Source organism: Triturus cristatus, chromosome 1_2 (assembly GCF_964204655.1).
Source record: "Triturus cristatus chromosome 1_2, aTriCri1.1, whole genome shotgun sequence".
Classification (NCBI taxonomy): Eukaryota; Metazoa; Chordata; class Amphibia; order Caudata; family Salamandridae; genus Triturus; species Triturus cristatus.
In genome coordinates, this window is record NC_140580.1 from 599,453,827 (window position 1) to 599,481,547 (window position 27,721).

Sequence of the window (27,721 nt, forward strand, 5' to 3'; positions counted from 1 at the left end):
AGCCATTATAGACTTATCTCTAGCAAGAGACGACATCGCAATAATGGAATCTAGTCGTAGTCGGGACTAAGGGGGCCTAGTACATGGGCCCTAAGACAATAGCAATAGTCTCTTCAAGTTCACCAATTGAGAAAGAAGCACAAAATCAGAGGGGGCACAGGAGTACAAGCACAAAATCAGAGGGACACAGGAGAACAAAGCACAAAATCAGTGGGGCACAGGGGACAGTGGTACAGAATATAAGGTGGCACAGAGGTTGGCGAGGGGTACAGCAATCAGAAGGGGCACAGAAGCAAGCGGTGAGTGGGGGGCAGGGGGGCACAGAAGAGAAGCGGGCAGAGAGGCAACGCAAGCAACAGGCACAGTGGAAACGAACCTTAGGCCACCACTGGCCACCAGGGATGAGGCGCAGGTGGAGCCTGCGGGTGGAGGAGGGCCTCGATATCACCGGCGGCGGTAGCAGAGACAGCGGGGGAGACGGCGGAGCTGCAGTGGGGGGGCCCACCTACCAGGAAGGTCAAGGGTCGCTCTCCTCACGGCGCAGCGGCCGCCATATATGGGGAGGTGGGGAGGGAGGAGCAGCTGGGAGGTGGGAGGCGAGGGACGGGTGGCGCGAATGGGCGCGGAGGGTGCGGGGCTGCAGGGGAGGCAGCGGCGGGGACCGGGGAAAGGAGACCAGCACAGGGCATGGACTCGAGGAGGGGGCACAGAGAAAGAAGCACAAAATCAGAGGGGGGCACAGGAGTACGAGCACAAAATCAGAGGGGCACAGGAGTACAAAGCACAAAATCAGAGGGGCACAGGGGACAGTGGTACAGAATATAAGGGAGAACAGAGGTTGGCGAGGGCGGAAGCAAGCGGTGAGCGGGGGGCAGGGGGGCACAGAAGAGGAGCGGGCAGACAGGCAATGCAAGCAACAGGCAGTGTGGAAACGAACCTTAGGCCACCACTGGCCACCAGGGATGAGGCGCAGGTGGAGCCTGCGGGTGGAGGAGGGCCTCGATATCACCGGCGGCGGTTGCAGAGACAGCAGGGGTGACGGCGGAGCTGCAGCGGGGGAGCGACCTACCAGGAAGGTCAAGGGTCAATTCTACTGCAAATTCTACCTCTGGTCATTTTTGCATCATGACAGATTTGTTCAATGGGGTTCACAAGCAGAATACTGTCTCACCAATATTAATTTTGTTGTAAATTCTTCTGGATTGTCAATTTTGCATCCTGGCAAATCTGAAACACAAGTCATTAGTGTGAGTCATTTTTGCTTGGGGTTTCTTTAGGAGATATTTTGATCCAGAGTAGAGATCCAAAGCTTGATTGCTGAGCTTTAACCTTTTTTCTTACACACCATGAAGGAGACCCTTAGAGTGTCTTAGGCTCAATGGTACTTTGGAGAATTCAGACTCTAGATTTGGTGCACATGATCGGACAAAGGTATGTGTGAAGTTGAATCCATATACATAGAATTAATTAAATAAGAACATATGGATCAGTGATTTGGTTCAATCAGTTGAACTGTCCAATCATTTGGAGATGGAACAATGTAAATTAGGCGACTATCTAATTCAAGAGTGCACTGCGTCATTATAAAAGGTGGTAGCGAACTGTGGTCACTCGCTAGTGATGACAGTGCTGGGTACACCATGGGCGCTATATATAGCATGAACTAAAGAGCTGCTATGCTACATTGATTCTTAATGCAAACACTTTACATAGAGAGTTCTTCATCATGCTAAAAGAAATAGAAAATCTGGCATTGTGCTAATCAGCATTCCTTTTGCTTCTATTAGCTTGTATACAACTTCAGAATTTTAATGGGAATAAGATCAACAATATCCGAAAAAAAAATGTAAGGTCCAAATCCCATACTGGAATTACTAATCCCTCTACTCTTCAAATAAAAGTAATATATAAAACTGAAGGGATACTTGCAGGCATAACGAATGCCAATTTGTCGTCCATTGAAACTTATCATAGATTCACTTCTGTTTTTGTAAAAAGTATAAATTGAGTAGTGCTTATGAAACACTTATTATATCATCTGCCTTTTTAAACCATCGCCTACTGAAAAGACAAGGTGGGGTGGGTAATTTGGGATTAAATGGAGGTGGAGCAAAGCCATAAAGTGGTTCCACCAAACAGCAGTTCTGCAGACCTACTCAGAGGTGGGGGAACCGTTGTGATTCAAAAGGCAGAGCCTTAGCTGCATCGATCATTGAATGCCTTTGACAGAGACCAGTCTGTCACAGGGTGGCGGGGTCACACTGCACATGACCTGTCCTGTTTAAACATGTTATCTTCCACAGTTTTTTTCCTGATCAGAACAGCCATGTTAGGCATGGCAGCCTCAGGTAACAAAAGTGAGGAGAGTCCCTATCGTTCATGGAGAAGATCCAAGAGGGACACGCTCATCTGCTTTTTAGAATCATACCCGTTTGTGAGTTTCTTTCTGAAAACAGAAAGGTAATGCTGAGTGCGTTGCATCAAATTGGCGGCCATTTTAGAAATAAAATGCTATAAAGCTGCATCTGGCTGTCGTACGGGTAAACATTTTTCAGAGATCAACGTCAGTGAGGCAGTGATCTCTAGATCGTCAGGCAACGGTATCTGCTGAATTTGCGGGATGGCAGGCCACCTCCCATGTCTAAATTACCTACAAGATCCTAAGAAATATATTCATATTGGCAGATAAATGAGTTTGAGTGGTGACACCATTACACCTAACATCATTATTGATAAAGCAGGAACGTTTGGACCCCTGTCACTTTTAATGATAATAGCTCTTTTAAACAAGGCATTAGACACAGCTATTTCTTAGCAAAAAATGCATTCTCGTGTCCATTTTGGCATTGGGGTGAGGGGAGCATTTTTGCACTCAGAAAATAGTGCTAAATGGAGGATAATTATTTTTACATAATTCACCATAATAGCGTAGAAGTTTTGGGTAATTCCACATGCTTATGCTACCAGAATTACACAAGTTACTGCCACCACTATTATTAAATAGAGCTAGTGCAAGGAGGCAAGGCAGTGATGCTTTTAAACCTGTGCAATATGGATTCAGGCCCTACTGTGGAGCTGAGCAATCCTCAGCAATGCAGATTCTGGTATCATTCCCAATATGAGGTGCAATCCTTGGCACTGTGGATGCTTCCATTGTAACGGTGCTTTATGTGTCAGGGGAATTCGTTTACTCACCCGAAAAAATGTGCTGTGCCTAACTGGACAATGGGGATTTTGGGATGGGATTGTGTTATTATTATTATTTTTTTTTACATTTAGGCAATATTGCTTTTGCCATAACAGTGGTTCTGTACATATAGGGAAATGTATAAACTGATATTGTAATATTTCTTTTTCATACAGGGGAAATAAACAAACTTGCACATTAAAAGTATATGTAACCTTATTCATGACTCTAATGTATGAGGTCTTAATCTGCATTTTAGCCTGAACCAGTCCCATCACCCTGAGCAACTTCATTGTCTCCGTGACTAGAAGCCTGACACAGTGAGCTGTTTCATATCACAAAGAACAGCTTTACACTTAGTGATCTACCCTGACAGACTGCCACTTTTGATAAGTTTTGTGGAAAACTAAACGAACACCTGTGGACTGGCATATTTATCATTACAATAGTAACAGGAAAGAAGAATTTTGAACTACTAACTGGTAGAGGAACAGTGATTGGCCTCATGTCCTGTTGCAGAACTTAAAACTGATGCTATTATTCTTGGCACACAATTTTTTATCTAATGTATTCTATGACAGACGTCTGCCTGTGGTGCATCAAGTCTTTTATACCTGACACCTCATTTCCTTAAAGTCATATACATGATTTTCTCCACTAGGAAAGCATTGCTCTTGAGTATTTTGGCAAATTCCTTCACAGAATATTTCGCAACATATCCATGAGGGAGGTGCCACATGTTACGACATTCCGAAGCATATGTATACATGTATAAATAGGGCATTCAGAAAAATGAAGACACTCGACTATAGCGATCACTTCTGGACAGAAGGCACATAAAAAGGATGATTTTGTAGGTGGTGGGAACATTTTTACAGGTTTGGCTTGGTGAGTCTGTATTTAGGGGTGTTCAAAGTAGCGAGGTCCGCCGAGTGGCAACTTAAAAGGCTTTTCAAACAATTAGCCAGTGTGCAATGGTCAGAATTCCCAAAGTTTCAAAAGAAAAGGAGGAGCCGTCCAGTGAGGCTGTGTGGCGATGAGAAACAGAACTGCTGCAGTGCCAGGAGAAGCCGTGGTTGTACTGTTGCCTCTATCATGGAGTCCATATCCCCTGTTCCAGGTCCCATCTGCCAGTAGGGTCCTTCCAAACCTCCTGCAGTCTTCCCAGTGTCTTTACTTAATTTGCGGCCCTCTCAGCCTGAGAAGTCACAGTCTGCCGCAGCCCTATGACCAGATGTTCCAGTAACTGGCAGCTTCAACTATGTCTTCGGTAAGGCAGGTCGGTACTTGAGAGTCCACCGTCTTCGCTGAGGTGAAAGTTTCCTAACAACGACCACACTGGACGACATAGTTTAAAGCACTGCGTACTGCACCCTATAATACTGCTCACAAAAGCAGCAAGACGTCACCAGTTAAGTGCAGGAAGAGGATAAAAGTACCCACAGAGAGGGAAGTGGGTGTCAGTAGTTATTTCTGAATTGAGGTCTCTTGAGTTGAGTTTTACATCTTTCTGAAAGAGTTCTCTACTTTAAGAAAACTGTGCTTGACAGTTTAGGGAAACACGTTTGCCTGGTTAATCTGCCGTCACCAAAGGTTTCCATCCGGGGCCACCGTTTTCCAGTTTATCATTTGTCCGTTCCCCCTATCACTGTAGGACAATGCGACGTAACTGTATGTGACTGCGTCACACAGCTCACCCTCCCGTTAACGGTGTGCGCTGTGCTCTCTCAGTCTCTCCTATGTGCGTTGTGTCCTTCCAAGCGGTCTGCCCCGCTCTCCCGCCCTCTTTCTATCTCTCACGGATAAAGATGTCGGGCCCTGCAGCGATATCAGAATGGAATTAATTTCTCTTTTTTCCGTGCCGCTCTGTCTCAGCTCTAAAGTCATCCATAGCCTCGGGGGCTAATCCATGGCTGCTGCTGCCCTTTTCATCCTTAAAGCTTCCGTTTCACTCAACTCGAAGAGACAAGACACAAGTTGTAATGGCTGATGAGCCTCATTCAACAAGAAAGGGCAGCTGGGTGCGTCTGGCCGGGCTGATACCTCGCGTGCTGCGGACAATGCATGCGTCTCTCTTTCATTTGATAGAAGAAACGAGAGACAGGCAGAAATAGAGACACAAAATGGATGCTGGGCGGCAATTGACTCTGCACAAATTTCTTATCACAGCAGATCCCCAGTTTCATCTGCGGCACCTTCAGTCTGGCGAGAACTGTAGCGCTGAGAACAAAAACGAAGACACAAGAGTAGAATTGTGACACACTGTAACATTATCTCTCTACCAAGAACCACTAAAAACATTTTAACCCACATGAAATTCTGCATCTGGGTTAGTATTGACAGTTGTGTCCAGCATCCTGCAAACTTGGGTATATGATACAACTTAACTATGAACCGGTTTAGTGTGATTCGCATCAGCATCTGCCTTCCAATACCAATGGCCAAACAGGCAAAATGCACTCGACCCACTAGTTGATGGTTCCAAAGGACATTTGTCTGCACTGGACGGTAGGACAAACGGCAGTAATTGCACCACACCACTGAAAAGTCATGCTCTCTGACCTCGCTTTCACCTTGTGCTGGCCTGACAGCAGGAATTATAACATCACAACACAACTGTAATAAATTGGTGCAGTTGAGAAGCTATCTCATGTGTTATATTCATATACTACCTATCACAGTGCCCAGCTATACTGTTAAGTGAAACCGGCAGTCATAGTGGGGAGATGATATAATGTAGGGCTGCCTTCATAACATTGTTAGTAATTTCCAATATTTCTGAGGCCCACCCTTTCTCGCCTATGGAGTCAAGTAGTGGGTAAAGTGGACATAGGTTCCCACTTACACATCTCCCCCTATCTAAAATCGGGAAGATACAGGATAAAGGGCTGGCTGGGTACACAGAAAGAAGATGGTGGGCCAAAGAAGTTAGAGTTCTAGCATCTAGTCAGTTGCAAAAGGTCAGTGGTAGAACAGCAACAAAATAGAGCAATGTAGACACTTTCTCAGTGCCTGGCAGCTGTGCATTTTGCCATGGCTCTACACTCGCACTACCGCTTTTACCACGCCTTTCTGTTCCTCTTGTTTTTTGTGTTTTTATTTTAGTTTGGTTCCCTCATGCTGCTGACCATTTCCTGTTAGATTTTCTTTTTTTTTCAAATATAGTTTTTCATTGTTTTTCACATGGATTGTATATCACATCACGAACAGATTGATCACGACATACATACAGGTGCACGAGCAATTTGAAAAGGCACATATATTTGTAAAACATCCCAACTCCCCCCTAAGCTGCTCATTGGAGTATACAATAGATATTCATACTACTTCAAGTCACTAGGGCAATAAGTGTGTGGTATAGTTTTCCCTTCCCGTATTGGCGTTCATATTCTTGCTTGTGAACTGGCTTTCTCTGTAGGGTCCACAGCACCGCCTCCTTACTACTTGACCTGTCCTCTCCTACTCCCCATGTGCTTTACTCCTATGGTACACTACCAGTGCCATTTTTGGGTTGCACTTCACCTTGAAGGTCTACGAGCATCTGCCTCCATGTTGCCAAATCATCATCCAGTCGCTCATTGTGTCTCACATGCTTCATTCTGACTTCCTCTGCGACCGTCCACTCGGATATATCACACAACCATTCAGTATACTTGGGAGGGTGTGCCCCTTTCCATTTGAAGGTTATCCGTCTTTTGGCTAGTACTAAGCCCAACATCAAAAACTTACTGCTAAACTTCTTTTATGACAGAGCCGGGATCAGCCCCAGTAGTATTGTGCTTTGGTCATATGGGATTTCCCATCCTGTCGCATCTTTGAAACATCGCAAAAAGACTCCCTAGTCTGATACTATTGGGGGGCAACTCCACACCATGTGATTAAACTACGCAGCAGGGGCTCCACATTGTGGACATCGGTCAGACTGTGTAGGGTATACATAATGTAGGGTCTTGGGCAGGACATATTTACTGTGTGTGTAGTTATGTTGTATCAGCTTAAAACATGCATTAGAACGAACAGTGTGCACCCACATATTGACTTTTTCCTAGTCTTGTGTAGTGAGATCCTAACCCAACATCCCCCCCACTGCTAATTCATCTTGGGTACTATTTTCGGTAGATCATCTCAGAGTGCACGGTATACATGTGATATTAATCTACGACCCCAAGACAGTTCTAACATGCTGGTCAGTGCTCGTGAGGGCAGCGGTTATTCAGCAAAACATGGTCAAACCTCACGGGCTGTAGCTGATATCTTGGCGTACTGTAGATATTCTCCCGTCCCAAGCATAAATGAATCCACTGCATTGTCACGGGTAATAAACTGACCTCCTAGATATAAATCACCCAGGACGTTGCAGCCTTTAATCCGCCACTTCTGCACACACATCACTTCTGCTATGGCCAAAAATGGCTTCAACGCCCATATCAGCTTATAGCGTGCATAGGGCGTATGATGGATTACCCTTTGAACAGTCTGTTCCCATATCCGGCTTAGTTGCCGAACCAGGGACGGCATCGCCACTGTTACCCATCTACCACTCATGAGCAGCTCCGGGAGGGTGGCGTCCGCATGGGTACCCCTGACGAGTCTCTTCTCACAGTTGTCGCTCTCATCTAACCAATGAATGTCATATTGAAGATGGACTGTAAAGTAATAGAGTTCCAAGTTAGGAAGTTCAACCCATCCCCATTCCCTTGTCTGTTTCAACAGGCAAGGCCCACTCATTTCCGGTTAGTGCCCTATAGGAGGTCTATGATGAAACTGTCCAGCTCTTTGAAATATCTCAGAGGGATCTCATAAAAAGTACCCTGTAGTATATATAAACACTGCGGTAGCACCACAATCTTAACTAGGGAAGCCCTTCTCATTAGTCAGAGAGGGATGTCTTTCCAAAACTGTATCGACACATTTAGGCCTTCCAATGCTGTGCCTATGTTAAGGTCTAGGAATCGCTGTTTCCCATAGGTAATCCGAATTCTCAGATACCATATCCCTTCTTCACCCCACAGCAGCCCCACCTACGGCAGCATCGTAGGGCCCATGTTGGACAGTTCACCCAATGGTAACAGCTGGGGTTTGCAAAGGTTTACCGGCAGCCTTGACACCTCACCAAAATCATTCAGTGCACACATAGGCACTTGGACAGATACCTTTGGGTTCCGCAAGTACAAAAAGGCATCGTTGGCATAGAGAGAGACCACATGTGTGATGTCACCCACCGGGATTCCCCAGCACTCAAGTCTGCAACGCAACAGCACCGCCAGTGATTCCACGGCCAGGGTGATCAATAGGGGGGACAAAGGACAGCCTTCCCTAGTACCACGTTGCAGTTGGAATCTCGCAGACCCCAGTCCACCCGCTTGAATCCTAGTAGACGGCCCTGCGTAAAGCAATCTAACCCACAATATATACTTTGGACCGAGACCCACCTTCTCCAGCATGCGCCGAAGGTATTCCCATGTAACCGAGTCAAATGTTTGTTTTAACATCGAGGAATGCCATTGCATATGACCCCTTGTGCACATTTGGAGACTGGATGACATAAAATAGTCAGCGCAGGTTATACATGGTACTTCTCTGTGGAATGAAGCCGCATTTATCTTCATGTATCAGTGCGGGTAAGTAAGGGAGCAACCGGGCTGCCAATATCCCACTCAGTATATTGACATCTAAATTCAGCATTGAAAGTGGTCTGCAAGACAGCACCTCCACCAGATCCTTGCCCGGTTTCAGTATGAGAACTATCAGGGCCTTACGCCTGGTGTCAGGGAGGCATCAGTGCCTAAGCGCCTCGTCATATTCTTCAGGAGCTTATCCACCACCTAATCAGCATATTAGTGGTAAAACTCAGCGGGTAGGCCATCACCACCCAGCGTTTTAGCAGCTTTCTGCTGCCATAGAGCTGCGAGGACCTCCTGTTTCATTATGTCTTCGTCAAGTACCGCCAGCTCCTTTAGACCCAGAAGTCCTCTGGTCCCTTTCCCCACCATGCATATACCTCTTTGAGGTGAACACAAAATACTTCATTGATTGCTATCTGGGATTTTACTAAGTCACCACAGGAGCAAGCAGTTTTCGGGGCAGGAGCCGCTTGTTGAAATCTTTCCCACCGTCAGCCAATCACAGCGCCAATCACGGCGCTTAAAAACTCAGCGCCGGCTCCCGCAGCGAGGGTCCCACTATTGACGCGATCCAGCGCAAAAACCCTAGCAAAAGGGAAACAACTCATACCGGTATTGTCCCTGTGTCACAGAACCGACGTCACACTAACTCATTCACACATGCTGTCATTGGTGGGGCCCATAACACCAACACTCACACGTTACTTCCACACCGGTCTGCACACACAGGAGGGATGAGTGATTCAAGCGCCGAACATGTGAGGGGAACAACTTATAACCTATAGGGAAGAAAAAGTAATTTACGAAATATACATTAACGCCCTTTCGCCTACAGATCCTTAATCCCAAAACATCAAGGCACGCCTCCCAATTCGGTCAATGGACCAAATTAGTTGGATTGGTTGATGGTGATTTAGAACCAGCTAAAACACATTTTAAGACTTCAGAATCTATCTCTTAAATGAAACTCATAACTCATGAATTCTCTTTAATCAATAATTTTATCTAATATTTAATGATTTGAATTCGCATTTTGTCTCGTCAAAGTTCATAAAGTTTATATCAAATTTTGAGTAAATTGCAGAACATCATATTTACCTAATCTGGCTATTTGGAGTCCTCTAATTCATTGGCTCTGATAATTTTGTCATAAATCGTCCGAAAGCAAGCCAAAGCTCAAAGTTCTTTGCTCGGCACGTTACAGTCCCAAAGATCGGCAAAGGACCAGAGACGTGCAAGCATCTATCATTGCCTGTAGATTTCGGAAAAGTTTGCAGTCATCAGATGATCGGGCAGCATCCGGACCCTAAAAGATTCAGGAAAACGTAACGTAGCGCAAAAATAGGAAGCAAAAGGCGATGCGACAACGTGGTGTCCTCTCTATTCTACTACCCTTTTTATAATACAATGAAGTAAAGATGATACAATTTAATATTTTAGGACAGTCGTAATTGGCTGGTTGAGATCGGCTGATGTAAGTTTTAAGTTTTCAGTTCAGTTTGAGGGGTGAGGTCATGAGTTAGTCCAAAAGTCGGCTTGTTCCGGTTTATTGTAAGGTTGATTGTTCTCTGGTTTTGGCAGATGTCCCACTCTGTCTTTGTTCAGGTACATGGTGAACAAAGGTCGTGACAAGGTTTAGGAGAATTCTTGCGCATGTGCAGCTCACTCCGCGCCTCGTGGGACAGTGGCCATTTCATCGTGTGGTGTCAGCGGCCATATTGGATTTAGGCCCAAATGCTAATTTAAGTGAAACAAACACAAAAGAGTAATTAATACATAGAAATAATGAATCTAGTGTTAACCCCTTACTAATCCCTCTATGTGCTTGTATTTATCTAGCGTATAGCAACATTTAAAGCCATTATATTCACCTTTTCGGTCCTCCTCTTGAGCAACATTACAAAAGCAACATATATCATGCAGTATTCTATTTACCACATATACTACTGTTAATATGCGTACAGATTTTAGATATACAGGTTATTTAGCCATGCAAATGCAAATCCCACGTGTTATTCGAATGTTAATAATGTTGGTTAATAAACATGCAAACTTGTTTAATAATATTATAGTTAATAGATTATATAATTAGTATTTTGATACAGAATAGAGGAGGTATACAAAGTATTGCACTACCCGCTCCATCAGCCGCACCACAATAGCAAGCAGTTTTCGCGGCAGGAGCAGCTTGTTGAAATCTTTCCCGCCGCCAGTCGATCACAGCGCCGGGGGGCGCTTCAAAACTCAGCGCGGGTCCTGCTCTTGCCGCACCACAGGAGCAAGCAGTTTTTGCGGCAGGAGCCGCTTGTTGCAATCTTTCCCGCCGCCAGCCAATCACGACGCCGGGGGGCGCTTCAAAACTCAGGGCGGGCTCGCGCAGCGCAGGCGTGCCCGGGCAGTGCCCGGGCAAAGCTGGGCCACGTTATTGACATCTATTAATGGATTTGGACCCAATGAACGCTGAACGCTGAACCATTAAGGTACTGTGAGATTAATACGACCCCCTGTAGCCTTGCTTTGTTTTGAGTGAGGGCATTATGTGTAGGCCTAAGTATGGAAATGGGCAGGGTGTAGTGGGGACTCTAAATGCTTTTCCACGGAGGGCTGAGTCAACACTCATCCATGAAATCGAACTCACAGAGCGGACACTGTCTTTGGAGCCTCAAAATACCAACAATAGAACCGCTCCTATTATTTATGCCGTTATTGCTCCAGTTCACCAACCGAACCTGGAAGTTAACATATCACAAAATAATGGACTGCATTTAACCGCCATGGACTCTGAAATTATTGACGCTTCTGATATATGTGATAATTTTGATAATTCCGAAAATTCGACCAGGCCAAACGTTGTCATACTGGGTCAAAAAGCTAAAGCTAAAACTTATCATGTGAATAGTCTTGCACCGCCCTTTAAGAAAAGAAAGGAACAAACAGTGATTAAACAAAGTTTTCTTTTGCCCAAGTTCCTAGGGCCCAGGAATAAACCTACCGATATAGAGCATATTATGGCGCCTGCTCAAGCGTGTATTGAAATGGCCTCGGCGTGGGGGTATATCCAACTGAGGGTGTTTTGGGGAAAAAATTGGAAACCACGTCGCGGCTATTTTAGACCACTGACACAAAGGCTAACCGACATTGAGGTTAGATTATCGAATCTTGAAAAAACGGTGGTAAGCTGTTGCCAAAATACAGCAAAAAGTAATGGGGCTGAGTGCACTGTTAAGACTAGGACTGTGGACCAACAGAAACTCTGTGATAGAAGTAAAAATCAGATTGACCTATTATGCTCAAGGGCAGTAGGACAAATTTTGAATAGCGGTGAAAACCCCTTACCAGGTAAAAGATACAACCCCCATGTATGCCCAGATTACACATGATCCAAGTGGCTCTCACATTAATAGCTAGAGAACTCTGACCCTAAGTACTAGGGACGGTAGGTTGTCTGATCAAAGAACTCCAGGTGGCCTACATACTAACTTACATTTACCACCTGAAGCGACTACCTACACCGTAATATTAGCTAATGTTCCCCTACTGCCACCAGGTGAATCAGAGCACTGGTTGGCATTGAGGAACAAGTCACTACATTTCCTGAGGGAAAGGACGGGGATTGATGAAGTGTTGTTTGTGGAATTCAAAATGGTCCGTCGGATTAGGTGGATGGAGAAATCCACTAAGAAATTTACAGATGACTGTATAGTCCTAACCTTTAGATCTCCACGCCTAGTTAAGACAATCCTAGAAAGGACAAACAGCTGGTCCGCATGTTCAAGGGGGGTTTCTATTTTACTGCTGGGTTTCTTTTACCAGCCACTTAGACCTCCATGGTTTGTTGTAGAAAAGGAAAGATCTAGACAAGATAACCAGTATTCTATGTATCCTCCTTGGTTCACCCAAACCGCTATGAGGCACTAAGTGGATTGGGAGATATAGACTGACTGGCCCCAAACTTGAGAGATCTGGGGGAAATGGATATCACAAACAGTGAATTAGAGATAGGCCCTAATTCATTAAATGGTGAGACCTCCAGCGCACCTCCCCAATATTCCTATGGCTCCCCCAAATAAGAAACTCAACAACAAGAGGGTGACTAACTGCATGCTCATAAACTGCAGATCTGCGAACAAACACGCAACCGAACTGGCAGAAACCATCCTAACACATGACATAGACATCACGTTCATAACAGAAACATGGTTGAACGAATCCTCACCCCCCCGTCTTCGATATGCTCGTACCGCCGGGGTTCTCAATCATCAACTTGGACAGAAAAAAACAGCGAGGTGGGGGACCACAATCATACATAAAAGGAACATCTCTATAACAGAAACGGACTCCTTCAAATACAACACACTGGAATACCTGACCACCACCATTAAAACGTCAGACAACAAAATGCTTCACTGTCTACTCCTCTATCACCCACCAGGCAACACTCCCACATTTGGAGAACATCTGGCAGACCCGTGTGCTACAGGCCTATTTCTTTAATTGATGCTACATGCAAAGTCCTGGGAGGGTAATCCTTGCCCGCCTGGAATCGTGGGCCAATGATGCTGGTCTTATATCCCTGAAACAATACGGTTTCAGGAAGGGAATGGGAACAAATGAACAGTGTCTTAATCTTTCTCTAATCATGGGTAAGTACATGAAGGCCAAGGGGGGTTCGATCCACCTGGCCTTCATGGACTTATCCAGTGCTTTTGATACAGTGAGCAGGGGTAAGCTGTGGACACTAATGGAGAAAATGGGCTTTGAGGAAGCCTTTATTACCATGTTACGCAGGCTGCATGCGTCAACCACTGTCTCTATTCGTTATGGTCCAGGAGGAGAGAAGACTGGGCCTATTGCCTCAACTGAGGGTGTTCGACAGGGCTGTATATTGGCCCGTTTTTTATTTCTTTTATACACAAATGGGGTGGAGAAATTTTTACTAGAGCAGCAGTTGGATTAACCTAGCATAGGAAGTCAGCCGGTCCCCTTATTGTCATATGCTGATTATACGGTTTTGTTGGCTTTAACGGCCAATAGCCTTCAAAAAGCACTGATTGCTTTCCCTGATTTTATGATGGCATTAGACCTAAAAGTACATTTTAGTAAATCGTTCATCATGGTATGTGGCCCCAAACAGATTAAAACGAGAACATTTGTGGTAAAAGAAAAGATCATTGATAAGGTACCCAACTTTACATACCTGGGGAATGTATTTAACAACAAACTGACTTGGGACCATCTGATCATAGCCAGGGCTCAGCATACAAGTAGAATTATAGAGGGACTGTTCCGTTTGGCGTGCAAGCTGGGACATAAGCCAGTGGCAGAAATGTTAACTCTATATAAATCAAAATGCCTGTCTGTGGCGACTTCTGGGGCAGGAGTATGGGGCCATCAAAAAAGCAGCCGGATACAAATTTTAGAAAATAAATTCTTGAAAAGATCATTGATGATTTCCATCAGTTATCCCACAAAATGTTGTCACTCTGAAGTGGGTTTGGACTATGTCAGAGATAGAATAAACATTTCCCCACTGACCCTTTGGGGAAAGGTGTGGACCCCGGAGGAAGTATCCTTCTCCAGGGCGATTATGAGAGATTGTATGAATTCAGAAAAGGCCCTTTCTGTCCCCTGGCTTTGCTATGTCAAGAACACTTTTAATAAGATTGGTTTGGGACACTACTATGACAATCCCAATGGTATACAATCTAATATGAAACTAATCATAAAAAATGCATATTACAACGAAATAAGAACGTCTGACCGTGACACTGATATATTTCCTTGTGGGCCGATATGCCGTCCTCAATTTTACTTGACTTTTACTATCCATACACAATCACGTTTCCTTATGACTAGGTTTCGTCTTTGCACAGTGCACTTTCTTGTGGCTTTTCCTAAACAGGCAAGTTGGTGTGAGAGACTGACTTCCTGTCCCTGTAATAATTTAGCCCAACAAAGCACAATTGCACTTTATGCTGTTTTGCACACTTTATAAAGACATTTAAGCACTCTTTATTAAGTCCCTCTTGAAGGAAATTAGCCCTTGTTCGTATCAAGAGGGTTTTAATTATTTACGATCTTTGCCACTACTGAAATCTGTAGCGCTGTGCTCAACTACATTAGAACCGCGTTGTTAATTAGGAAACGGTTTGAACTGTGATAGGAAATATTATTGATGAAATGCTGTATATTATCAAAACTTGTTTTAATATTTTTTTTTTATTGTGAATTAATACATATATACACCCCAATCGTTGTATAGGAGGTTTTTAAGTTTTATCAAATTGTTTTATGTGTGTATGGAACACTTTAGATTCATATGAATCGAATAAAGTTATTTGAACTGAACTGACCAAGTCACCATGCCTGTCTCAGAGAACCATAATCCATTCGCTGGACTCCTGCTGTCATGTCAGTCATGCTAACATGGCGCCTGACCTGTCCCCCTCCTCATGCAGCCACTGTCGGTATGCTGTGTAAGCATATTTTCCCAGGCTGTGCCAGTCATCTAAGAGGTGCGCCATAAGTCCTCCAGTTGCTGAGGCTGTGAGGGAAACTCACGTTCAATGCCGTATAGTTGTGATTCTCTACGGGACAGGTCTCAGACTTATTGTTGATGGGCACCATATGTGGCTTTCAAGCAGATTTCTCTGAGTACCACCTTCATTGTGTCCCAGTCATGGGCCTTGCTACTCGAGCTATTCTCATTTTCTCAGAAATAATGAGTTAGCTCCACTCGCACTGTAGCCGGGAAAGGTGGGTCTGTCAGTACCTCTACGCGCAGACTCCACAGCAGAACTGGAGGAAGTGTACTCCCCTCCGCAGGCACGCCAGGAGCAGGGGGGGTTCAGATATATATTGTGCCATATAGGAAATTTCGGCAATTTGTAGTGCCAGACCAGGTGTAGTAAAGCACAAGTCCAGGTGGCTATATGTTCTCATAGCATGGTATAGCAGGAGAACTGCCTAGATTTATTAACTAGAAGCTCTGTATCAGCTCTCTCAGTTGCCTAGTCATATGCAGCTTTGTCCTTCCCCGGGGGGATTTACAGTCCAGCAGCCCATCAATCACACAATAACGATCACCTACTAATATCATTACAGGACTTAAATAGGGGTCAACAGCCCTCATCAGTCCCACAAAAAAATGCGCACAATCAGTGTTTGGGGCATACACATTTAGAAAGCCCACTTTTCGACCATCCAGGACTCCATGCAGGATCACATATTGACCCTCCGGATGTAGTACATATCCCCAATGTTGAAAGGAAACCGCAGGAGCCACCCAAATCAGTTACTCCTTCCATATCAAGAATAAGATGTTGCATTGCCTCTCCACATCCTATGCAAACTTGAGATAGGGTCGCCTCACACATGCGTCTCCTGCAAGAAAGCCACAGAAATACAATATTGCTTGAGGTAGGCATACACCCTGTGTCATTTCTCCAGCTGCGCTGGCCCCTGACATTCCTTGTCAGGACCTTGAATACCTCATCCACCATAAGCCTTGCTCCGTATCATCCACACAAGGTGCAGGTTCTCGAATAAACCTTTCCACACCACACACCAAGACGTCCATTCCCTTGAGCAGCTAACCATCCCGCTTAACTGTGCAAAGAATGAAACATCATTTCCCCCAACACCCCCCCCACCCTATTGGCAGTAACTCTAATTTACCCTGTCTATTATAAGGCAATGTATAAACATGCGGTTCCTCCCCCATTCCCAGCATTCTGTATATTTATTCAACCAAGAATACAAGAAACAAACAACAAACGCAAAACTGAGGTAGTCAAAAGACTAAGTCCCTACATAGCCATCTCAGCGCCAGGACCCCTGGTCCCTACAGCCACTACCACCATCTCCATCAGGCACTTATTCAGGTATACTTGATGATCAAGGTTTACTAACATTCCTAGTGCCAATCCCTGTACCAGGATAGAATGGCGTCATTGTGTAGGAGCAAGGACATCCAATCATCAGTTACCTGCAGGCACATATATGTGCTCCTCCACTGGCAGTTCCATGGCTCACAAAGTCCCCCTCCAGAGCGGATCTTCGTGGCTGCACCTACCATGCTCCACACAAATGTCAGGCCGGACCCCCATCCACGCTGTCTGTGCCAGACTTCCGGCTGCTCCGCCTGCTCAAGAATGAGTCCTGTGAAGATGGTATGGCCTCTGTTCTCTACGGGTGTCATCTGACCTCACCACAATGCAGCCCAGCAGGGCTGAGGTGCCTGAGCATCTTTTCCAACTGGATTTTTTCCTAATACAGGCTGATTGTCTCTGCACTGTGCATTAAGGCATTGCAGAGAGCTCTGATTTCTTGGAAGACATCTCCAGGTAGTGTATCCACCCAGTCACTTGACTCCTCTGCTGTGAAAAAGAAGTGCACCTTCCCACCATGCACCCCCTGGAGTTTTTCCGGAAACATCAGGCTGTAGCGCAAGTTGAGATTACCCAGTCTCTTTTTGATGGCTATGAACGTTTCCCTATGATTTTGGACCTTCTGCGTTTAGTTCAGAGAGATAGAGAATGGTGTCCTTCAAAGTTCAGTGGACCTCTGACTGCATTTGTTGCAGGATCATAGCTCGGTCTCAGAAATTGAACAGGTGGGCTATAATGGCATGCGGAGGCGCACACGGGCACGGCAACTGCACCAAGGCCGTGTGCCCGGTCATCCGTGAAGAATTTGGACAACTTGTGCATGTGTGCAAAATTTTGCCAAGCCACTCCTGTATAAATAGTTCAGTGGACTGACCCTCCACCTTTATTGAGAAACCCATAAATCATAGGTTTTTGCCTCTCCGATCTTCCTATGAAGTCCTCAACACACAATGAATTTCTACAATGATGACACTGTCTCTCAAAGAGTCACTACTTCTCTTTGAAGGTCCTCCACCTGCCCCTCCATCATCGTCACTCGGTCAGCCACCTTACAGAGGTCTGCTCTGAGCAAGTTCACATCAATGGCCATCAAATCTATTTTTGTAGCCAGTTCCGCTTTTGACCTCTTATTGGCCTCCATCAAGTCTGACAGGGTCAGGTCCATTTGGAGTGTCGCTGTTTGGGACAATGAGGCCTCTGCGTGCTCTCTCCTGCTTTTTCTGCCATCTTGAGGGCATGTGTATAATTTACTATTTTGTTGGCCTGGGTTGGTTTCACCTTCTTGTCTTGCACCATGTTGTTCCTGTTCGCAAGTTCCGCTGTACTGCATGCCACCATTCAGCCGAAGACTCCAAAGTTTCTCCAGTGACAAAGCTCACCCCCTCAGGAAACAAGATCAGCGGGACCTCAGGTAGACCACACCGCTGGGGGCCTCCTAGCCACCATGTCCCCTGACAACAGGGACCACTGATCAAGGAAGATGGGTGCCTCACCTATGGCCATGAAGCTACAGTCCCCACAATAGTATACACCTCTCACTTCATCCGGATCCAGCTGAAGGATGTCCAGTGGCTACCACAGCATCCTCCAGGGTTCCCGAGCATCACTTCAGGAAGGAACCCCCAGGCAAGCAGAGCAATTGCCATAAGCATTCTTCCCTCAGTCACAGTTCTCACAGGGCCAAGCCAATGGGCCAGGGCATCTACCCCGGTCCCTCAGGAGTTCCTGATGTCAGGCTGCCCTCAGGTTCATTCCAACAAGGGAAGTTAGGCCCCCAGCAGTCAAACAGTCCTCACGGTGCATCTCACCACACAGGGTTCCCCGGGTCTACCGCGCAGGCACTCTGGAGCAGGGCACCTCACGCTGCAGCCCAGACTTGGGCATCATCCAGAGCACAGGACCCACTTAAGTCTTCACAGGGGGACACCACAGTCACCACTGCATCCCCCAATGGCCTAGCTCACAGCACCTGGCGTCGGGGACCCGGGGGCAGGAGGGTTTCGGGGGGAAGTAATGTGCCCCCGTCAGCACTCACCACATTCAGCTGCCTTTGCCTCTTGTCGGGCAGGCTGGGGGGGTCCCTTTGATCCCGAGCAGAGCATTCACTGCCACGCAGCTCCGATGGTCGGGGGCCTCAGGTATGTTCACCTCTGCCACACCAAGACTCAGCACAGCAGGGCAATAACCTACCCGACAGGGTAACAACAGAGGCACCGGCGGGCAGGCAGAGCAAGGCAGGAACAGCACCTGGTTCGAGTCTCCCAGGCCTCACCTCGTAGGTACAGGCGCGCTGCACCACTTCCACATTTTCTAATTAGGGCAGCGCTATTTTGTCTGTGAAGCCCTCCACTGCTACGCAAGTTGTCTCCTCAAGGGTGCAGAGTGCAGACACTTATCCGTGCGCCAGTTTAAACGATGCCCTATGCATCTGCCATTTATTGCCAGCCTTTGTAGTGGCCAGTGGCATTTTGGGGCACAGGATTAATGCAGGATATTATGGGGCCTGGCCTGAGCTCCACTCAAGCACGTCTAGTAAGCCATCTTGCTGGCCACGCTTCCACCATTTCCTGTTAGATGGTTAGGATTTTGTCCTTGCTGTGTTTGTAATTCTTATGCAGTCACTCTGGAGCCTGCCGTCTATCCCTTTTCCTAGTCATGTAAAAGGTTTTCCTGGTATTTTTCTGCAAATACCAAATAACCACTGGAGAGAGAACTGGTAAGTCACAGATTCAGAGGCATCGTCAGCCACCAGCTTTAGGAGCTACAGTGAGGGTCGAGTTCTTGATGGTCCTCGTCTTTCTGCAACTCGGTAGAAAAAGGCTCATAATTAACGTGAAAGGGATGAGTGAATGAAAGGACAGATGGATGAGCGCAAGGGTGGACGGATGGATGAATCAGTGAAAGGATGGATGTAAGGGTGGATGAGTATAACAATTGATGGATTAGTGAAAGGGAGGGTTGATCGATGGATGAAAGGGTGAATGGATGAATGGATAAGTGAAAGAATTGATGGATGGATGGAAGGGTGAATGGCTGGATGAGTGAAGAGTGGATGGATGATGAGGATGGATGAATGGATGGATGAGTAAAAGGGTGGATGGATGGAGAAATTGGATGGATGGATGCAGTGAAACAGTGGATGGATGGATGGATGGATGGATGGATGGATGGATGGATGGATGGAATGAAAAGGTGGGTCACTGGTTGAGCGAAAGGATGGATGAGTGAAAGGATGGATCTAGGGCATTGTGATCCCTTAACTTTAGTAGATACGTAGGGTTGGAGTTCTTCATGGGCCTAGTATGTCTTCAACTAGCCATACAAAGGTGAATGTGAGTGAGTGGAAGGATGGATATATGTATGTGTGAGTGAAAAATTGGATGGTTGTGTGAGTGAAAGGATGGATAGATGAGTAGATGTATAGATAGATAGAAGGATGGATGGATGATTGAACATTGGATGGATGATTGAAAAGGAGATTGGATGGAAAATGCGAGGATGGATTAGTGAGTGAAAGAATTGATTGCACAGTGAAATGGATGAGAGGAAATGAGGATGGGTGGATGAAGTGAAAGGATGGTTGGATGGGATTAAAAGGTGGATGGATGGACTATCAAAAGGACGGATGGATGCGTGAAAGAATGGATGAATGAGATAAAGAGTGGATTGGTGAGTGAAAGAGAGGGTGGATGAATAGATGGATGAAGAGGTGGATGGATGAATGAGTGAAAGAATGGATGAATTAGTGAAAAGGAGGGCGGATGGATGGATAAGTGAGTAGGTGGATGACAAGGGTAAATGGATGGATGACTTGATGGGTAGAAGAGTGGAAGGATGAGTGAATGTATGGATGGATGGATAAGTGAGAGTAAGGATGGATGGAGTGAAAGGGTGGATAGATAGATGGATGTAGTAAATGGGTGCATGGATGGGTGAATGATGGAAAGGGTGAATGGATGAGCGAAAGTGTGCCTGGAGAGGATGTATGACGTTACAACGCATACTTTTACAACGCATGCACTTACAACGCAATTTTTACAACGCAACATCCACTACAACGCATTCCATTACATCGCATGACACTACAACGCATTTTTATAAACTACCTTTACAACGCATTCCATTACAACGCATACTACCTTTACAACGCATACAATTACAACGCATAATATTACATTGCATTTAAGGTAAGTATTGGATAGTATAGGGGTAAAAATTACTATTCTAACTCCAGGGGGTGCAACAGTAGAGTAAGTGTTGGATAGTATACGGGTAAAAATTACTATTCTAACTCCAGGGGGTGCAACAGTAGGGTAAGTGTTGGATAGTATAGGGGTAAAAATTACTATTCTTACTCCAGGGGGTGCAACAGTAGGGTAAGTGTTGGATAGTATAGGGGTAAAAATTACTATTCTAACTCCAGGGGGTGCAACAGTAGGGTAAGTGTTGGATAGTATAGGGGTAAAAATTACTATTCTAACTCCAGGGGGTGCAATAGTAGGGTAAGTGTTGGATAGTATAGGGGTAAAAATTACTATTCTTATTCCAGGGGGTGCAACAGTAGGGTAAGTGTTGGATAGTATAGGGGTAAAAATTACTATTCTAACTCCAGGGGGTGCAACAGTAGGGTAAGTGTTGGATAGTATAGGGGTAAAAATTACTATTCTAACTCCAGGGGGTGCAACAGTAGGGTAAGTGTTGGATAGTATAGCGGTAAAAATTACTATTCTAACTCCAGGGGGTGCAACAGTAGGGTAAGTGTTGGATAGTATGGGGGTAAAAATTACTATTCTAACTCCAGGGGGTGCAATAGTAGGGTAAGTGTTGGATAGTATAGGGGTAAAAATTACTATTCTAACTCCAGGGGGTGCAACAGTAGGGTAAGTGTTGGATAGTATAGGGGTAAAAATTACTATTCTAACTCCAGGGGGTGCAACAGTAGGGTAAGTGTTGGATAGTATAGGGGTAAAAATTACTATTCTAACTCCAGGGGGTGCAATAGTAGGGTAAGTGTTGGATAGTATAGGGGTAAAAATTACTATTCTTATTCCAGGGGGTGCAACAGTAGGGTAAGTGTTGGATAGTATAGGGGTACAAATTACTATTCTAACTCCAGGGGGTGCAACAGTAGGGTAAGTGTTGGATAGTATAGGGGTAAAAATTACTATTCTAACTCCAGGGGGTGCAACAGTAGGGTAAGTGTTGGATAGTATAGCGGTAAAAATTACTATTCTAACTCCAGGGGGTGCAACAGTAGGGTAAGTGTTGGATAGTATGGGGGTAAAAATTACTATTCTAACTCCAGGGGGTGCAATAGTAGGGTAAGTGTTGGATAGTATAGGGGTAAAAATTACTATTCTAACTCCAGGGGGTGCAACAGTAGGGTAAGTGTTGGATAGTATAGGGGTAAAAATTACTATTCTAACTCCAGGGGGTGCAACAGTAGGGTAAGTGTTGGATAGTATAGGGGTGAAAATTACTATTCTAACTCCAGGGGGTGCAACAGTAGGGTAAGTGTTGGATAGTGTAGTGTAATATTATGCGTTGTAATGGTATGCGTTGTAAAGGTAGTATGCGATGTAATGGAATGCGTTGTAAAGCTAGTTTTTAAAAATGCGTTGTAGTGTCATGCGATGTAATGGAATGCGTTGTAGTGGATGTTGCGTTGTAAAAATTGCGTTGTAAGTGTAGTGCGTTGTAAAAGTTGCGTTGTAAAGGTTGTTCCCCGCCTGGAGAGATAGATGCATGAAGGGATGGATGGATAGTTTTGATAGACAGGTCTGGAGATGGATGGATAGGTTTGGATAAGGATGGGTTGATGGACAGAATGGTGAAAGACTGATAGATGAGAGAATGAATGGATGACAATGTAAAGGTGAAATTGTGGATATTAAGGGGATGGAATGATGAAAAGATGAATAAATAGATGCTTGGATGGAAGAGACAAGAGAGCTCTTCTGGGGAGGGTCGTGATGACTTGCTTCATTTGCCTGGTACCATGAAAGCTTTGGTTCGAAGTGGGGGACATTTTAATTTTCTGGCTACTCCCTTGAACAGATGCCAATTGTAATATTTAAAATGTGACCATTACATTTTTGCAATATTACTAAAAGTCTGGCTGATGTTTCGCTAGTGGTAGAAGTGCTTTTTATATACTTACATACTTAGATTCCTAAATCCTCCAGGGATTCAAGGTTTCTAGATCCAGATACTGAGCCAGAGTGGAAAAAAGACCGTATTAGAACTACAGCTTGTTTTTTTCTTCCTTGTTCCCCATTTCCCCAACGTGCTGTATCGATCTGCCTTATATTTGAGAACACTTACCAGAGTATGAAGAGCAAAGGTTTCATGTCAGATTCAAAAGTAGCAAGAAACTTGACTATACACAATAAAATGGTGTGATTTAAATAACGGTGCATTTCACTGTATTCGGAATGCTATTCATCTGTGATCCTTTATTAGTGATGGCTGCTGTAATCTTTAACATACTGGCACACGTGGGCTAACTGAGTCTCCATGTTGGCATGTGCACCATTAAGTGGCTATATTGTGATTGTGTCAATCAGCAGCAATCCAGTTCAGACCATTTTACAAGCATCCTGCTGACAAGTAGTGAAAAGAGGCTTCTGGGCGTGGCAAGGATTTGAGAGGTGGCAGTCTTGAAGAGCTTTGTCAGAATTCAGAATAACATTATCTTGAGTCCTGAGTCGAAATTTGGCGATGCCAGTTTGCCAGTTGTGAAGTGGCGATTTGTAGTTTTATTAAGGTTTGTTATAAACCCGTTTTAGAAGTTTTTGAAAACGTTCTTATTTGGGTTGAGAAAGTTAAAGTTTATGTAGAGCTTGACTGTTAATTTGTGTAATGTGTGCACATCTGGATCCGAGCTGAATTCAAGGATAGAACATTTGAAAATATTAAAGTCTGATTCGGCGCATAATGGGGCAGATCTACGAGGAAGTGCCACAGCGTGGCACCGCAAGCCCTTTGGCTGCGCCAGGCTGCAGCACTTCCGAAGCACAGGGATGCAACATATTTACTAGAATATGTCGCATCTCTGTGCTTCCCCCTGCACTAGCGCACAAACTGCAGCCATGCGCTGGCGCAGGCACCCTTGCACCATGGTGCAAGGATGCCTGCGTCGTGGGGAGATGGTTTTTGTGCAAGAGGGGGCAACTTCCTGCACAAAATCAATCACTAGAGGCATTTTCCACTTTCAATGCGTGCTGTAGAATGCAGCACGCATTGAAAGAGGAAAAAACGAGGAGAAATGAAAACATTTCTCCTCGTTGCGCTTCGCTACGCCACCTCTAGGGTGGCGTAGTATTTAGACGCATCTCCAGATTTAGGATTTCTTGTAAATCTGGAGATGTGTCTTGTTCCATGGGTGTTGCGTGGGAACACCCACAGCAACACCCGTGGAACGACCCTTCAATGCAAAGTGCTGCGTGTGAAGGGACCATATTTACAAGGAGAGGAAAAGTCACGCAGGGTGGCTTTTCCTGCACTTGTAAATATGGAGGAGCCCCCTGCACCACCAGTACGTCACGAAAAGTGACGTACGGGTGGCGCAGGGGGCTTGTAAATCTGCCCCAATGTGATGTGATGTGATTTTGTCAATATTTACGAATCCAACGTCATAACTATAAAGAGGGTTCAGGAACAGCTGAATGTAGGAAAGATGTGGAGGTATTAGGGAAAGATGGGTACTGCCCTCAAAAATGAAAGGTAATGTTTTTCAGCATTGATTTCCACAGACGCACACATGGGACTTGCTAATATCAGAGGCCACCATCTGGGATGAGTGGATCAACAATTATCTGTGGACCCATACACTCAAACAATGTGGAGGTGGCAAAAGATGAACGCGGTAGGAGCCTCTACACCTTAGAAAGTTATGGCAGGGGCCTCCCAAAAATGTGGTTATTGATGGAATTGCAGTTCCCAAACTAGGCTTGCGGATTTATAGGGACCTCCTGGGTTACTTGGATTCTAGAAAACAGTCTGCGGCCTTAATTTCAGGCATGTGACTCCATTTCAATTTCTGTGGATATTGAACATATAATAAAAAACAAAGCCCACAATGTGTACTGAGGGCAGAAAGAATGAACTCAGGGTAAGACAAAAGGTTATGCCATGTTCCCTGACACCATACTGTAAGGTCATAGGACATGAGCATCAGGGTCTGGGGCACAGAGACTGGCTGAAAGGTGTAGCCGAACACCACATCCTGCACACAGATCTTGAGGCTCTGCACATTGAGTTCTCTGGTTTTGCACTTGCATTTGATCTCCTTGAATGTATGCCAGAATGTTATAAGCAGCTAGTAATATGGCACAGAATGGTCACACCCTGAGCTCAAAGCATGTCACGCATGGCTAAATGCCATTTGGGATGTGAAATATGTGCTGTTAGGCCGACATCCTACGCCTGGTGCTGATGTCTCCAGCACACTGGGTGCAGCTTTAGCAAAATCAATGGATAGAGAGCCCACCATTTGTCCAATCCTCATTTCCCTGAGCCCCATGCCCATTGCCTTTGACTGTGATGAGATCTTCCTTTGCAACTTATGTGGTTTGTGCACAACCAAAGTGCAGTTCTGAGACAAAAAATGCAGGGGCATATTTATCACAGTTTTGCGTCACCCTTTTGGCACACGAGGAAATGCAAGGCAGATTCAAAACTTAGATTGCATTTGCTAAGCCATGCACGGCCACCATGTGAGGCCCTGCAATGCTTGGCCAATCTGGAGTAACGCAAGACAGTGCAAGTCACTGCCTTGTGTTACTCTGCCCCAGGGAGGTGTTCCATGGATGGATCATGGGTGTTCCTATGCATCCACCCATCGGTTTTGGTGCATTCCCTGATGTACCATGAGTGGTGCACCTGGTAATACTTAAAAATGCTACGCCTTCCCAGAGGAGGCATAACAAGGAGCAATATCTTTATTTCTTCTATTTTTTTTCTTTTTCTATGTCTGCAGCATTTTGCAGCACATGTAGGAAGAGGAAAACACATCAAAGCATTGTATTTGTGCAGGAAGGTATTCCTTCCTGTACAAAAACTATCCTGCCTACAACACAGGCACCCTTGTGCCATGGTATAATGCTGCCTGCATTGGCTCTATGCAGCCAAAAGTGCACCAGCACAAGGAAGGAGTAGGAATGTGTCATATCTTGATAGATATGGCACACTCCTGCCCTCTCCCATTCGCAAAGGGCAGTGCAGTACAGTGCAGTGCAGCAAGATGCCTTTTTATGTTGATTGGCATAAAAACATTTTAAATATGGCCCACAGTGTTCAATCTGTAGCCTAAGTCCCTAACCTTGGCAGAGCATGCTCAAAGGTCTATCCTGCAATCAGTCCACATTCTCCTTAAGCCACTGTTCATGGCCTTTTGTCATGTTTAGCAACCCTGTGCTAGTCCGTTTATTAGCACTGAAAATATTTGTATTTCTCCCCTTACAGTGCTAAAAATATTTTTTTTGTATAATTTCCAATTGTGGTTGCTGTTGAAGAACCATAGACATTTTAAGGTGCTTATCACCTTAACAGAGTGACAGTTCTCAAAGTGGTTTGGAACCATAATTAGATTTTACCCATACCTCAACAGTTATTTTCATTTATTGTTCAAGATCTTTCTTGGTGGCAAGTCACTGGAGCTTTTAAAGAAAATTACAATTAAAAACTGTAGTTAGACATATCAAAATAAACTCTTTTGAAAGGTCAAAACTCCCTTCCAAATATTAAATATGCCTCTGCTCTGTAGGCCTTATAGCCTAGAAGGCAGGGTGCATGGTATTTAAAGGTAGGGCATTTAGGAAATATAATACTAACATGTCCTTACAATGACTAGCACTCAAAAAGCATATTCACTGTGGCAGGCCTAACTGACCTATGTAAGAAACCAGAGTACAGATTAAAACACAAAGATTGTACCTCAGGAATGGGACCAGCTAGAAAATAATTAAACAACTACTTTTAATGAGCATAACAATCTAATTCAGTGGTGAAGTTGGATTTCTAATAAATATTAGGGAAAGGTAATTTTTAGACAGTAACCTTTTTCCTGCCCAAATGCCCTGGGAGTTAATTTGCATTGGCACTCTGGCTTCCCCAGCCAGAAATTATCCCTGAATAACCTTGAATAGGTGTGAAATTTCTCTCAGGAGCAAACACTAGGCTGACTTGAATGGGCAGTGATGACTCCCAGAACTATGTGGAATTTGCAGGATGTGGGCTGTGGGCATTCTTTTTGACACTCCAGTGTCAAATCCTACTTGACAGTAATGCTGGGTTTACATGTAACTCTTGGAGCACACTAGATATCTTATGGATCCACTGCCTGGTTGTTGAACAACTCTACCTTTGTCCTACTAGACTTCTGTATCTGGGTTTAAACAATACTCTTGGGGCACATTTGAAAGGGAAGAGCACAGGATTTCAAGACACTTCTTGTGTCTGGCTGCTGAATTACCTATCAGAATGTTGGGTTTATTGTTAATGCAGTGGTCGCCTAAACTGGATTTAAGTGTTAGATTTGGGTGGCCACTGGGATTACCATGATATACTTCCCAATACAACCCAAGCCCTCTGAGCCCAAATATAGTGTGGTCAACGATTTTTGCCATCTTGAAAATGCCCAAAGTAGGTAGGGTTGGCCCCAGGCAATTTGATCCCATTGGATGGTGTAGGAGAGTAGGGTCTGCTATCCTATGGTCACCCCAAATTTTTGCTTTTTGCTTCACTGGTTTTTGACATATTGAGGCTGTGGGCCTGCCAATCAGACCCCCAGCCTGCTGTTCTCTCTACTAAATTTACACTATGCACCATAGGTGCATAACCAATTGGAAGCGGATCACCCTGTGAGCCCCTGTACCAGTGTACAAAAGGTACCCAGGGCATTGGTGTATCTAAGGCCTACCAGGGGCTGAAGCATGTATTATGCCACCCCTGGCCTGGCCTAACAATTTGACACAACTGGCTGATCACTCAGCTGGGGTAAGTTGGTGTAACCACCTCTT